This window comes from Hoplias malabaricus, chromosome 4, assembly GCF_029633855.1.
Source record: "Hoplias malabaricus isolate fHopMal1 chromosome 4, fHopMal1.hap1, whole genome shotgun sequence".
Classification (NCBI taxonomy): domain Eukaryota; kingdom Metazoa; phylum Chordata; class Actinopteri; order Characiformes; family Erythrinidae; genus Hoplias; species Hoplias malabaricus.
The window spans coordinates 18,817,175-18,830,646 of NC_089803.1; positions in this window are offsets into that span (position 1 = coordinate 18,817,175).

A 13,472-nucleotide genomic window follows, 5' to 3' on the forward strand; every position below is an offset into this window, starting at 1 on the left:
AGGCACAATCCCAGTGGAATGTGGAGGCAGTATGGTGCACATTCCCCACTAGTGGTGAAGCCAACAAAGAAATATTTGTGCATCTCTGTCACATGTACCCCATCAGAGTTGGCGTTCAGTAGTAAAACTATGACATATTAGATGTCATTAACTGAAAAGCTTTTATTCCTGTGATTGAGCAAAACAAGGCACACATTTGCATGCACTGTTGCCAAATATCTATATTGTTTGCTATATTGCTTTGTTTACTTAAACGTTCTGTATTAATATTGTGAGTGACTATAAACTTGAATGTGTTTCATGTTTACATTTTGATATTAAAGAAATACAACAGTCAAATGTGGATTGGTTGATATTAAACATATTTAATATCAATGTTTATGTGAGGCCTAAAATGATATTTCTGACCACTGCAACAACTGGAGTAACTTTTATTTAGTCTTCTTATGTTATATAAATATAATTATAATTTTATATTTTGTAATATGTTTAACTGAAAATGTGTACCAAGTATATAAATAAAGGGAAAAATGATCAAGTATGAGTAAGTACCTTTTGACTGTTGTATTTCTAACACATGTCTATGTGGTCAGTTTAAATACATTTTTGTTCATTGAATTTAGTGAAAATGTGCTGCATTGTAATGTGCAGTTATCTTGATATGAAATTACCTACACAGTATATAGAAATGAATTTTTTGTCATATTGAAAAGTCCAGCATTCTGGCATCTAAGCTTCTTAATACAAGTGTCTTTTCCAGTGTTATAGCAGTTATATTGCACCTAGGCAAGAATGTAACTGCTGCACACTTTTAGGTGCATCATAATATCTGAATACAAAGGTGGTAAATATACTCTCATCTTAGCTGAGTTATTTATTGTTCAAGCTTTCCACTCTGTCACTGTCATTTGTCACTTCTTGTCATTGTAAAATTTTGCTGTGTTCTGTGCATTTAGGGTGGGGGTTAGATTTTATACTGTGATTAGATTTTATCCTGCTCAACAATGAAGGACACAAGAAACAAAGAGCGTTTGTAATCACTATATTGAGTATATACAAGCATTGTAATAAAATTGCTTTCATCTTTCAGCCAAAGAGGCCATTTTTATTTGGCTAGTAAAAGATCTAACAGGCAAACAACTAATGTTTTATGCATCTGTTAATAAGCATGACCCCCAGTGAGTCAATCTTGAACTTGTATGTAAGAACTGAGGGGTCTTCAAGGGAACATTTTAATTGTATAGTCATACACCAAACTGCATTTACCATGGAGCAATCACAGTCACTCTCAAATCACAGAATGATGAAGTGCATATGATTATATCACTAATGTGTCACTTATGCACAGCTTGGGACTTAACCCCAAACACATTAGTTTGACACAGGAACGCAGCAGCTCACAGAGTGTCATGGAAAGCCAGGCTTCTTGTATTTCTGCCAACTCTTCAGACAGCCGTGCTGGTTCCAAGTTAAAAAATAGCAGTTCTCGTTCTCGTTCTCTCTCTCTCTCTCTCAAAAGAGGCATTTGTTGGAGCCATAGTAAACTGGTGTTAGAGCCAGAAACTGGGTTAAACTCACAAAAGAAGAAAAAGCTATTACTGATAATACGTTTGAGAATAGGCCACAGCAGCTTTGACTAGACTTGGCTTTATTAAAACATTTAGAGGAGCAAATTGAACAGTTTAGAGAATAAATAGATGTTTGCTATTGATGTCTAAAAAGAGAAGAGAGCGGAACACTTACATAAAACAGTGCTGTTACTTGAGCAAAATGCTGTAATAACTTCACAAAAATAGCTTTGGCAAAAGAACAGAACTAACAGGTAAAAAAAAACTACTTAAGTATTGAGTAACTTACAGAACTGCAGTGGAACTTCTTGTGCTGTCCAGCTCCAATCAGCAGAGGCACTGAATATTGTATAGCCCTGTTCATCCGTATTTGGATCATACTGATAGATAAGTTTGGAAACATATTCTCATTAGTCATTGGTGGGATAGGGCTATTCACTGTACAGAACTATGTACCAGCCCCTACCTCTACACAAACCATGTTATGGCCTCAAACACATTAAGGCGGTGAGCAGTTCTACAAATTGACTCTTGACGAGGCCACAGCTGTTCACTGAAAACCATTCCAGATGACGACCTCATGAAGCTGATTGAGAGAACGGTGAGAGTGTGCGAAGCTGTCATCAAAACAAAAGGGGGCTACTTTGATGAATCTAAAGTATTAAATATTCTGGTTTGTTTCACACTTTTTTGTTTATTACATAATTCCATATGTGTTCCTTTATTGTTTTAATGTCTTCCGTATTCATTTACAACGTAGAAAAAAAACAACAAGAAAAAACACTGAATGGGACGTCCAAAGTTTGACTGGTACTATCCATGTAAAGTTTTGTTCTATGATATAAAATCACATCATAGAACAAAACTTTATCAAATGGTGCTAGACACCCCAATTAATTTTAAACTCGCATTTCTGAAAATACGTTTTTCTGTATTTACCAAGCAAGGCAGTCTGTATGTTATCCACCCACCACACACTCCACAGCGTCTTGATTTACACACCAGAGGTGATTATTCCACACCAGAGAGTACACAGACATTAATCATGCTACAGTGGGGTCCAAGCAGCCGCGGATTCTAAGAATCCATTCTCCCTAACAGGAAAAAGAGAGTGTTGCTCAGGATCAGCAGGAGCCAGCAGGCCATGATCTGAAGAGCTTTCCTCTAAACTGGCACATAAAGCTGTCAGGGTGTGTGTGGCACAGCCTTGGCGCCAGGCTCTTCTGTGGCAGCTGCAGAAGTAGCAGAAGCAGACTGCAGCAAAAGCTCTCTACACTCGCCAGCCTTCAGACTTTCACCAAGCTCTGTGGTGGGTTTTGTTGTTCATCATGTCCAAGAACCAACTACTTTGACAAGAAGGGGCTGTTTGACTGACAGGGAAAACTTGTTTTGGCAAAATGTGTTGGGACAGTTGATTACAGAGCCATTTTTCTTCATATTCAATCTCTCTGTCTGAAATTCCACATATTGTCGCTATCCAAAAAAACATGCCTAATTTTCTATTTTATTTTCCTTCATAATTTAAACACAGATGTCCTTTACATTGCACAAAACATTTATGAGAAAAGGACCAATAAAAATGCTCCATAAAGTGTGTTCACAAATATGCAGTGCTATACATAAATAAATGTATCTATTACCTGAACAGATCCTGCATCAGATTAGACAGAGCTGGCACGTTCAGGTTGAGGATGTAAATAAGAATTTTAAATAAAGTTGGAACGAAATTCTGGAAAGGATTTTACTTTTGCTTCATAAGAAAATGTTATTTAAAAAGCATTTTTTCTTAAAGCTGGCCTTGTCACAAAGCGGCTGTACAGGATTCCAGGTCCTCTTTTCGCAGAAGCGACAGTGGCATCAAAAACACCAGAAGCACTGCTGTGTCTGATCCACCTTTACCACCCAACACGTCAGTGTCACTGTACCGCAATGACTGTTAAAGAACAGGGAAAGCAAGCAAAGCGTATACAGAACTAAGAGACATAGTGATAGCTACTGTAGTTGTAGAACTACAAACAGTCTGTATGATAAGTGGAGCTCAGAAAATGGACAATAAGTGTAGAACTGCAACGGGTGGTGCTTTTTTTTAACAGCCACAGCTGTTAAGTAAACATTTTCATTTCCACCTTAAACAAAACGTAAAAATATGTAGCTAGCATTTAAAATAAAGAAGGAAATGCAAATAAGCCAGCCTACTCTTTCTGTTCGCAGTTAAACCCACATTAAAACACTCACAAATAAACTTACCTGGAAGGGTCTGGGTTCTGGAGTATTCGGTTCCACCTTAAAAGACGAACAGTCATAACATAGGCCAGCTTCGAAATAGAGTTATTCGTTTCACCTAAAATATCCCAGTTTAAAACTTATACAACATTAAAGTGATACGTTATGGAAATGTCGATTTTTAATTAATATTTTAACTGTACCCAAAATTTATCCATTTGTCTGCAAAAAAAGTGGATGAAAACGGCAGGAGCTGGGACAAAAAATCAAAAAATTACACGGTGACTTGTAGGAATTTTCTGTTCCACCATAAATTTACCAGAAGTTTTTTTTTTAAAACAGCTGAACCGTTTCAGTTTAACTGGCGCTTCAAGTAAACCACTTTAACGTTGGTAGCTAACATTTTTTTCCCGTTTTATCGAACTACCAACGGCACAAGTTCCGTCTTCTCGGTCAAGCCCAGGTCCAACTGTAACGGTAAACTCATTAACATAATTTTAAAATACTGGAATCTGATTGGTTCAAGCCCATTCTTAGAACGGCAAGGCAACAGCACCTTTCATATATAAATATCATTTAACATGCTTTACAATTTAGTAAGTAAACTTATTGTTGTTGTTGTTTGTGTGTTTGTTTTTTGTTTAAGACACATTAAAATATTAAAAACTAGTATTCATTCATTCATTCATTCGTTATCTGTAAGCGCTTATCCAGTTCAGGGTCGCGGTGGGTCCAGAGCCTACCTGGAATCATTGGGCGCAAGGCGGGAATAAAACTAGTATTATAAAATTTAAATATATGTAGGAAGACTGGTTCTGGACCAGTTCAGCAATCCGACTGGTAATATTATTTTGAAATCAGATCTACAGCAACTAGAAGCCAGTGTTATTTATGATTTAAGGATGGCAGTAAGGTGTTCCCTTATTACTTATAGCAAGAGCTCTCTGCTGCATTTCAAATTTAAAGAATTTGTCTAACTGACTGAAAAACAATTAGCAGCCCATTAAAGACTGTCATGATTTCTGGTTTAATGATTTTTTTTTATATTCAGCTGCAGAAATGTTTGGCCCGTGCAATTTGTAACAAGCTCAACGTACTTACTTTTAAGTAATTTGTGCCATAGTCATTTCTAACGTCAAAAGGTGCACTAAAATCTAAATAAGGATTTCTGAAGCATATGGCTGAACATAAATGCTGGATAGAATACAGTATATAAGTTCATGACCCATATAGATTACTAAATATGAAGCAGAGAGTTATTTTGGATTCAGCCTGTGTTTTCAGTGGATAATTATCACTTCTCTGCCAAAACAAAACATTTGACACATTTCAGTCTACTGCAGATGTGATGAAAACTTATTTAAAAATATTACCATTTAAAAAAATACATGAATATGTGTACTTTTTAACCATTTATAGCTCATGTAGTTGCACAAAAGCCTCACAGGAAGCTATATATATTTCTGAGTCTTGATTTTAACTTTTTTTTCTTGTATATAAGTGTAGTTCTGTTTGTGTAATAGGACCACTTGGAGGTAACCTGTCTAACTTTGGTTTAAATGTGTAGAGCAGGTGACTAGATTTTAGCTAAAAGGTTTTTTTTCCCCAATTGGCTTAATAAAATACAGCCCATGAAAGTATGTACACACAGCAGTGCAGACAGCCATTGAGGGTATAACAACTTCTCCCAGAGTGCAGGCATTGAGGCTAGCACTCTTTTAAGTTGTTATGTGTGTGAATATGTATTGTAATTAGCTTACAATATCCTGTAAATACAGTGTTACACAAATGTTGGGAAACCAATCGTCAAATTACAGTCTTTTTTGGATGTTCTCTGGGAAAATGCATTAAAACTTTCTCTACAGGAATAATTTTGAACATAACATTCTCTTACATTGTATTTAAAGCACACATTGTGTTTATTTGGTGAAATAAACACATTGGGAAAAGGCCACATTTAATTGCAAATCTGCATTTTCTGTTAACCATGTTTAAATGTAGCATATAAACAGTAAACATGCATTAACCAGTACTAAAATGTGTTCTCTGCAGAGGGCGTTTCATTATGTTCACTTAAATATAAACAAAAAATATGTAATTTGTCCAGGGTTGCCCAAAATTTTGCATATAACTGTACAATATAAATCATCTGCGGCTAAGACTAGAGGTTCTCAGGCCTGAGAAATGTTCACTCTCTCTACGTCTCGCCATAAAATATCTCCCCTACACTTTGGCTGGAATCTGCCGTGACAGGGCCGGAGATCTATAAACAGGCTTTACAAGGCCATGGTGGGCACAGCTCTGCAGAGCTCCAGATGCTCCTTCAGCCAGGGGTGCTGCACCTGAAATATGACGGTCCAGCTCCGCAACAAAGTAGTCTTTCTGAGAGCTGCTGAGTTTACTGGGCTGGAGGTGTGGGTGATCTGGTCAGGCCAGTCAAAAGACGCACACACAGGTTTCCATTAGGCCTTGGAGTCCTTTCTCTGCAGAGCGTCGAGCAGGTCAGGATAAACACCCTTACGTCACATTACAGCAACACCACAGCCTTTTTTTTTTAGCCGGGATGTCATACTGAAGACTCTGTGCAGTTCTTAGAAGAAACTGTTGCATAGCTGTACCTCCTAAATCACACTACACTAGTGGTTCTCTATTATGGTCCTGTTGGGCCTCTGTACTGCATGTTATAGGTTTCTCCTCGCTCCATCTCACCTACTTCAGGTTATTAGGTACATCAGATGTTTTAGGAGCATTGGAATACCTTAAAAGTGCTGGACAGTGGTTCCCAAGACAAGGGTTGAGAACCTTTGAACTACACCAACATGTCACAAGCTGGGACTGTAAGATACACACAATGTATCTTACTTTCTATGTGTCAGTGTATGATGTAATAAAAAAAATTAAGGACCTTTTCAAACACAACAAATTTTTTATACGAACACTGATTTTTTTAAAATGATTTCTGCATAGTACAGATTTGCAGTGGGTCCAGAGTCTACCCAGAATCACTGGGCACAAGGCTAAGGAGCAAACATTCATTCATTCATTTATTGTCTGTAACTGCTTCTCCAGTCCCAGTGTGTCTGGAGTCTGTCTGGAAACACTGGGCACAAGGCAGAAGCACACCCTGGAGGGGGTGCCAGTACTTTGCAGGGCCACATACACTCACTCACACACACACACACACACACACACACACACACACACACATTCACACTTTGTGTTTTTGGAGGAAACTGGAGCATCCAGAGTATACCACTGTGAAGAAGTCTGAATTTGTAAAATGGGTGTAATTTATTTTTTATTGTTTAAACAATTAGGGACTTTGGATTTTGAGTGCTAATTCATTCATTCATTCATTCATTATCTGTAAGCGCCCTGGAGGGGGCGCCAATCCTTCACAGGGCAACACACACACACACACACACACGGACACTTTTGAGTCACCAATCCACCTACCAACGTGTTTTTGGACCATGGGAGGAAATCAGAGCACCCGGAGGAAACCCACACAGACACAGGGAGAACACACCACACTTCTCACAGTCAGTCACCCGGAGCGGGACTCGAACCCACAACCTCCAGGTCCCTGGAGCTGTGTGACTGACACACTACCTGCTGCCCTTGAGTGCTAATTGCATCTCACAATCATGTATTCATGTTCTGTAAATGCTTCATTCTGATCCAAGAAGCTGTGTGTCAAGTGACTAGGCAGAATCATTAGGTGCAAAGAGAAACACACTCTGGAGAAGGGCATCACACACCCATCCATTCACTTACACACTCACACCTGTGGACAGTGTCACACAGTCAGCCCACCTAACAACATGTTTTTGGACTCTGAGTGAACTGAGGCAAGAATCAAACCCAGCGCAGTCAACATAAGTTATTTAGAGTTAATTTTCTTGGAATTTAGAGGGATACCTTGAAGAGAGAGGACACAATAAATGTTATTATAACAGAAACTATGACTCTGTCCTCATACATACTCCTCTTATAACAGTCATACTGATAAAAGCAAACAGTACGCAAAATAAGACCAGCAATATTTTGCAGCAAGCCTGTGACACACAGATGTGAGGCGTAAGATTAATTTGGGAGAGTGTATGTAAACATGGGTGGGTTGTGGTCCTGTTGCCCTATTAGTAATTCTTAGTGTTTTACCTGTTATGAAAATGACTGTTGGAACGTACTAAACAATTATAAAGCATAATCAGCTCTATACAACAAGCAAAAGGTAACATCAAACACTTTAAGACTGATCTTGAGAACCACTGCTATACCCAATCTTAAAGATGAGCAACGGTGCCGGAAGAACAACGATACCATACTGCACCCTAGTGGGCATTTCAATACGTGGCTGAAAATGGTATTTTCTCACCCTGTTTACTTCAATTTCTACTTTACTTTCATATATTTCCAAAGAGAAAAACCCTGGACATAAAGGACTTCCACTATGAATATAGTTATTTGGATAATAAAGTGCTGTTTAGCACCAGGATCCTGGGCTTGTGGGTTCAATCCCCACCTCAAGTCACATTCTGTGACTTTGCTGTGTTTTCCCTGTGCCTGTGTGGGTTTCCACTTGCTGGTTTCCTTCAACGGACCAAACAGAAAAAAAAACAAACAAAAAAAAAACTGTTGGTAGTTGGATTGACTGTGTAAAAAAGCCCGTGATGTGATGCACTGAGATGGAGACGAATGAATGAACAAATGAATTCATTAAGTAATGGACAGATGGATGGAAAGAGTTGGTTGTGGTGGGTGAGTAAGTACTGAAGCAGGAGACATACTCTGTATTAACGCCCCTTGATTTCAAAATAAACCTTTGGTCATATAGTGTGACCTGATGGTGATCCAGTTGTAAATATGTAAAGGTTTTTGGTGTGAATACCTCTGTGTAAATGCTTGGACAGAGCTGTGGAAAAGGCTTTATTCAGTGCAGTGCACTCCATGTGGAAGCCAGACACTGGCCTGTGTAGTTACTGGACCGTGTTTCAGAAGAGGGGATATTGTTGAAGTTCTTTAAAATGTGAGGAAATCACATACATTTTATTTAATGGATCAATGTAAGGTTTGCTTTAGATGTTTAATGGCTGTATTTCCTCCAGGGTCCATGTATCCCTGGGTCCATATGCAAACCCCTTTGGCACTAGTCATTTTTCCTTCATACTACTCTATACTATCATACTGTCTCTAACAGACAAAGCAGGTCAGTGCCATTCGTCTTCCACTGCAGGTCAAGATCCTTGTGTGGACTTTAAACATTCATGCTTTGGTGAGTGTTCTGGCCTGTTGACAAAATTATAGGCCATTCAGAAGGCATGCGTCTGGATACACACATTTAAAAATATTATATTATTAATCTAATTAGTAATGATGTGGGAAATATTTTCTTCTGAAGAGGTGCGTTTCTCTGAAGAAGGGTCATATGGTTGTCAGATTAATTTGAAACCTCAGCATCAAGGACTGTGATGAAAGTTGGCAGTGTATTTAGCAGATAAGAAAAGACTAGGAGCTGGGTCTCCCTAAGACTTCGTAGAATTAGGGTCACTGTTAAACAGTGGGACGAGCTTCAATTAAACACTCTCTCCCCCAGTTAAGAGGACACAGACATTTCTTTCACCAGGATAGAAATTGGCAACAAAATAATCTATACAACCAAATACCTAAACTTCTCTGTTACATATCGTCGCTATCCAAAGACAAATATGCATCTTCAATATTGTAACTTTATAGAGGAAGACAATAAAAAAAGAACCCATTCAAACAGTTCAGTAATTGTGTTCCTAGTTTATCATGGTCTATTTAAATGTGGACTATTGTTTTTTTGTGAGATTGTGGGTTCAAGTCCCGCTCCGGGTGACTGTCTGAGAGGAGTGTGGTGTGTTCTCCCTGTGTCTGCGTGGGTTTCCTCTGAGTGCTCCGGTTTCCTCCCACAGTCCAAAAACACTGTTGGTAGGTGGTAGGTGGATTGGCGACTCAAAAGTGTCCGTAGGTGTGAGTGTGTGTTGCCCTGTGAAGGACAGGTGCCCCCTCAAGGGTGTGTTCCTGCCTTGTGCCCAATGATTCCAGGTAGGCTCTGGACCCACTGCGACCCTGAACTGGATAAATGCTTACAGATAATGAATGAATCACATCATGGACTGTGAAAGTATGGTGATGTTTCTATTCTTACCTTTTCGTCAAAACTTACATCCAGCCAATCCCCAAAGATCTTAATACATTAAAATCAGCCCATAAGACACAGACCACCGGCAGCTCACACAAGCCAGTGAAGAGCTTCTGATGATTTTTACACTTGCGACTCCAGAGCCCCTGCTGACATCAGACACAACTTGGTGGATATAAAAAGAGACAGCAGAGGCTCCAGAGAGGGGAGACACAAACTAAACACACGGCCGGGTGATGGACAGTGCGCTGATGTTCCTCACACTCCCGGTCAAACACTGCACGGCACTTTGGAGAGGACGTGGAAGTGTGTTAGCGCCTGTCTGACCCTCTATATACAGTTTTATAAGTGAAATTCCAAACAGTTGAACATACAATTGTTAAATTCAATGATGCTGGGCTGTCTTTGCATTGCTTGAAATGAGTCACCCTTCACATTAAAATGTCTAGATTAAATGTTAAATTAAAGATTAAGAGGTGACTTTATCCTGTTGCTCTAAAGTCCAGGTTTCGTTCTCGTTTCTCTTAGGTTAGCCTTGGACGATAATGTAAATGTGCATTAACAATTTTACACCTATAGAATTATCATGATAAATGATATTATGAAAATATAGGTCTATGGCAAGGTAGTACACTACTGGGTGAAAGTCACTGACCACACTTTAATTTATCTCAAGCCAAATCAGAATTTACGAATAAGCAATTGATTTTTCACAGTCAGGAAAATAGCAGAAAACACATTTACAGAAAAAAAAATCAACATGAAGTTTTTGTGTTCACATTTCTTTCTGAATCATAACCCACTATTCCATTCATTTTAGAACTTGTTTTCAGTTTTATACATTTTTATTTAAATCAACTTACGGCACAGTGGTGCAGCAGGTAGGGTCGCAGTCACACAGCTCCAGGGACCAGGAGGTTGTGGGTTTGAGTCCTGCACCTGGGTGACTGTCTGTGACGAGTTTGGTGTGTTATCCCAGTGTCTGCGTGGGTTTCCTCCCACAGTCCAAAAACACACGTGGGTAGGTGGATTGGCGACTCTAAAGTGTCCATAAGTGTGAATGTGTGAGTGTGTGTCACCCTGTGAAGGACTGGCGCCTCCTCCAAGGTGTGTTCCTGCCTTGCGCCCAGTGGGTAGGCTCTGGACCCACCACAACCCTGAACAAGCGCTTACAGACAGTGAATGAATGTATATTTTTCCAGTGCTCCATTGTTCAGTCTTAGAATTCAGTTGCATTTCTGCATGTAGAAATATGAGCTCTAGGGTGGCCATTCCATTGATCTGATAAAACTAGCTGCTTCTTTGTTTGATTGATTACCAGATGTTCTTCTTTTTCTTAGTAAAAAGGTCTTGACTGCTCCACATGCTTTCAGACCCACAGTGTTGAATCAGTGAAACACACATTTACACACACGTAGATAGCAGTGAGCACACATGCTCGGAGCAGTGGGCAGCCATAGCCACCATGCCTGGGGGGCAGTAAGGTGCCTTGCTCAAAGGTACTTCAGTAATGACCTAACAGCTCTGGGGATCAAACCGGCAACCTTCCGGTTACAAGCCCAGTTCCCTAACCACCAGGCCACGGCTGCCCCTGAACCCAGATTTGTTCATAACTATATATACCTTCCAAGGCTGAATTTTCCACCATGCTGCTGTCTCCAGTGTCTGCACAGGGAAGTGTCCACTGGGGGAGAAATGTATCCTGTCTCTGACAGATCCTTAAAGAGCCCCACCAAGGCCTCTCCTCCAGTGTCCAGTCTCCATGAAACTGCATTGTAATATTTCATGGACACAACTGCTGCATTTATATGCCAACTTTAAAGCAATGGTCCCCCAAAAAAAAAATTGAGACCCGTCAAGAAAACACCATCTGCAAGTTCATGCGCTCCACGAGCAAAAAAAATCCCCGCAGGATCCCCTATCAGCTAATTATGATTAATAGGCTCTAGGTGCAAGGCCTTTGTGCCTGTTTGGAAACAGGAGAAGCTGAACATCAGTCGAATGTGAGCAAGCAGTCAAAACTATTTCCTGACATCTAACAGAGAACAGGTCATCTAACTCCCAGTGGGAGCCACCATGTCACTCTCTGCCCATTAATAGACCCTGTAATCTACTGCCAAACATCTGAACATGAACCAGTGACAAAAACAACCATCCCCTGACAAATGGAGAACAAATTGTGTGATGACAAAAGACTCGGTTCAAATTCACTCTGATTGTTTCTCATTTTTAATGGCATCTTAATGTAATGCGTTCTGTGGTCCATTGTGTTGGCTAGTCCATTTTATGCAGTTTATTAAAAATTAATCATTATGTTGCCTTGATAAAGCTTACACAGTTTTAAACATAGAAAATAGCAACCACCCGGGACACTGTTTAAAACAAGAAGGAAGTTATCATGATGTCTTGGCGCCCACGCTGTCTCATGCAATCGAATCACATTTCAGACACATTCCAAAGGCAGCTATACATTGCTAGGATACAGGTAATGATTCTGAATGAGTATCTGAGTGAGGACTCTGGTCAGAAATAATATATTAAGATAAATTTTAACATTAAATATATACACACACACTTTTTCTAATTTTCTTCTGAGACGTGTTGCTGACTGTGATGACACACCGACGTATTGGAAATGTTAAGTATAAATGTAAAAAAAAAAATGAAAAATGCAAATGGCAACCACCTGGGCTCTAGCAAACACAAAGCAACATTCCAGCAATGACCTGATACACCACATCAACAGCAAGTAACATTTTAGACACTTTAAAAGAACACACTCATAAAAATAAATGTACCACAAAGGGTTCTTCACTCGATCTTAATGTTTTTTATTCTTTTAAATGTATTAGCAAAAATGGTTATAGTGGTTCTTCTATGGCATCGCCCAAAGAATTTTTAGTAGCACCAAAAATGTACAGCTTTAAAATCACTGTGATTCTTCACTGACCTGTAACATGGAGAACAAAGCCTCTGTCATTGCTACTCAGGGCTCAGGACTGCAGAAACCACACAGTGTAACTTTTGGAGGTGTGTCCACTCTCAGAAAAAAAAGGTACGACAGAGTTACATTATTGGTCACTAAAGGTACAAAGACTGTAAATGTACCTTAAAAGGTATAACAGTGTTAAAAAAAAGTCCAGTTGTGCTCCCTAAAGGTACATTACATTCTCTTCTACAGAAGGAGAGGTGAATATTGTTAAGTTATGGAACTGTGTAAAATAAATAAATAAATAAATAAATAAATAAAAACATAATATAAGTCCTGGAGATGAAATCGGTCTATGAAATCATTTATTCATTGGGCGCAAGAAGAGAACACACCCTGGAGGGGCGTCAGTCCTTCACAAGGCCACACACACACACACACACACACACTCACACCTATGAACACTTTTAAGTCACCAATCCACCTACCAATGTTTGTTTTTGGACTGTGGGAGGAAACCGGAGCACCCGGAGGAAACCCACGTGGACACTGGGAGAACACACTAAACTTCTCACAGACAGTC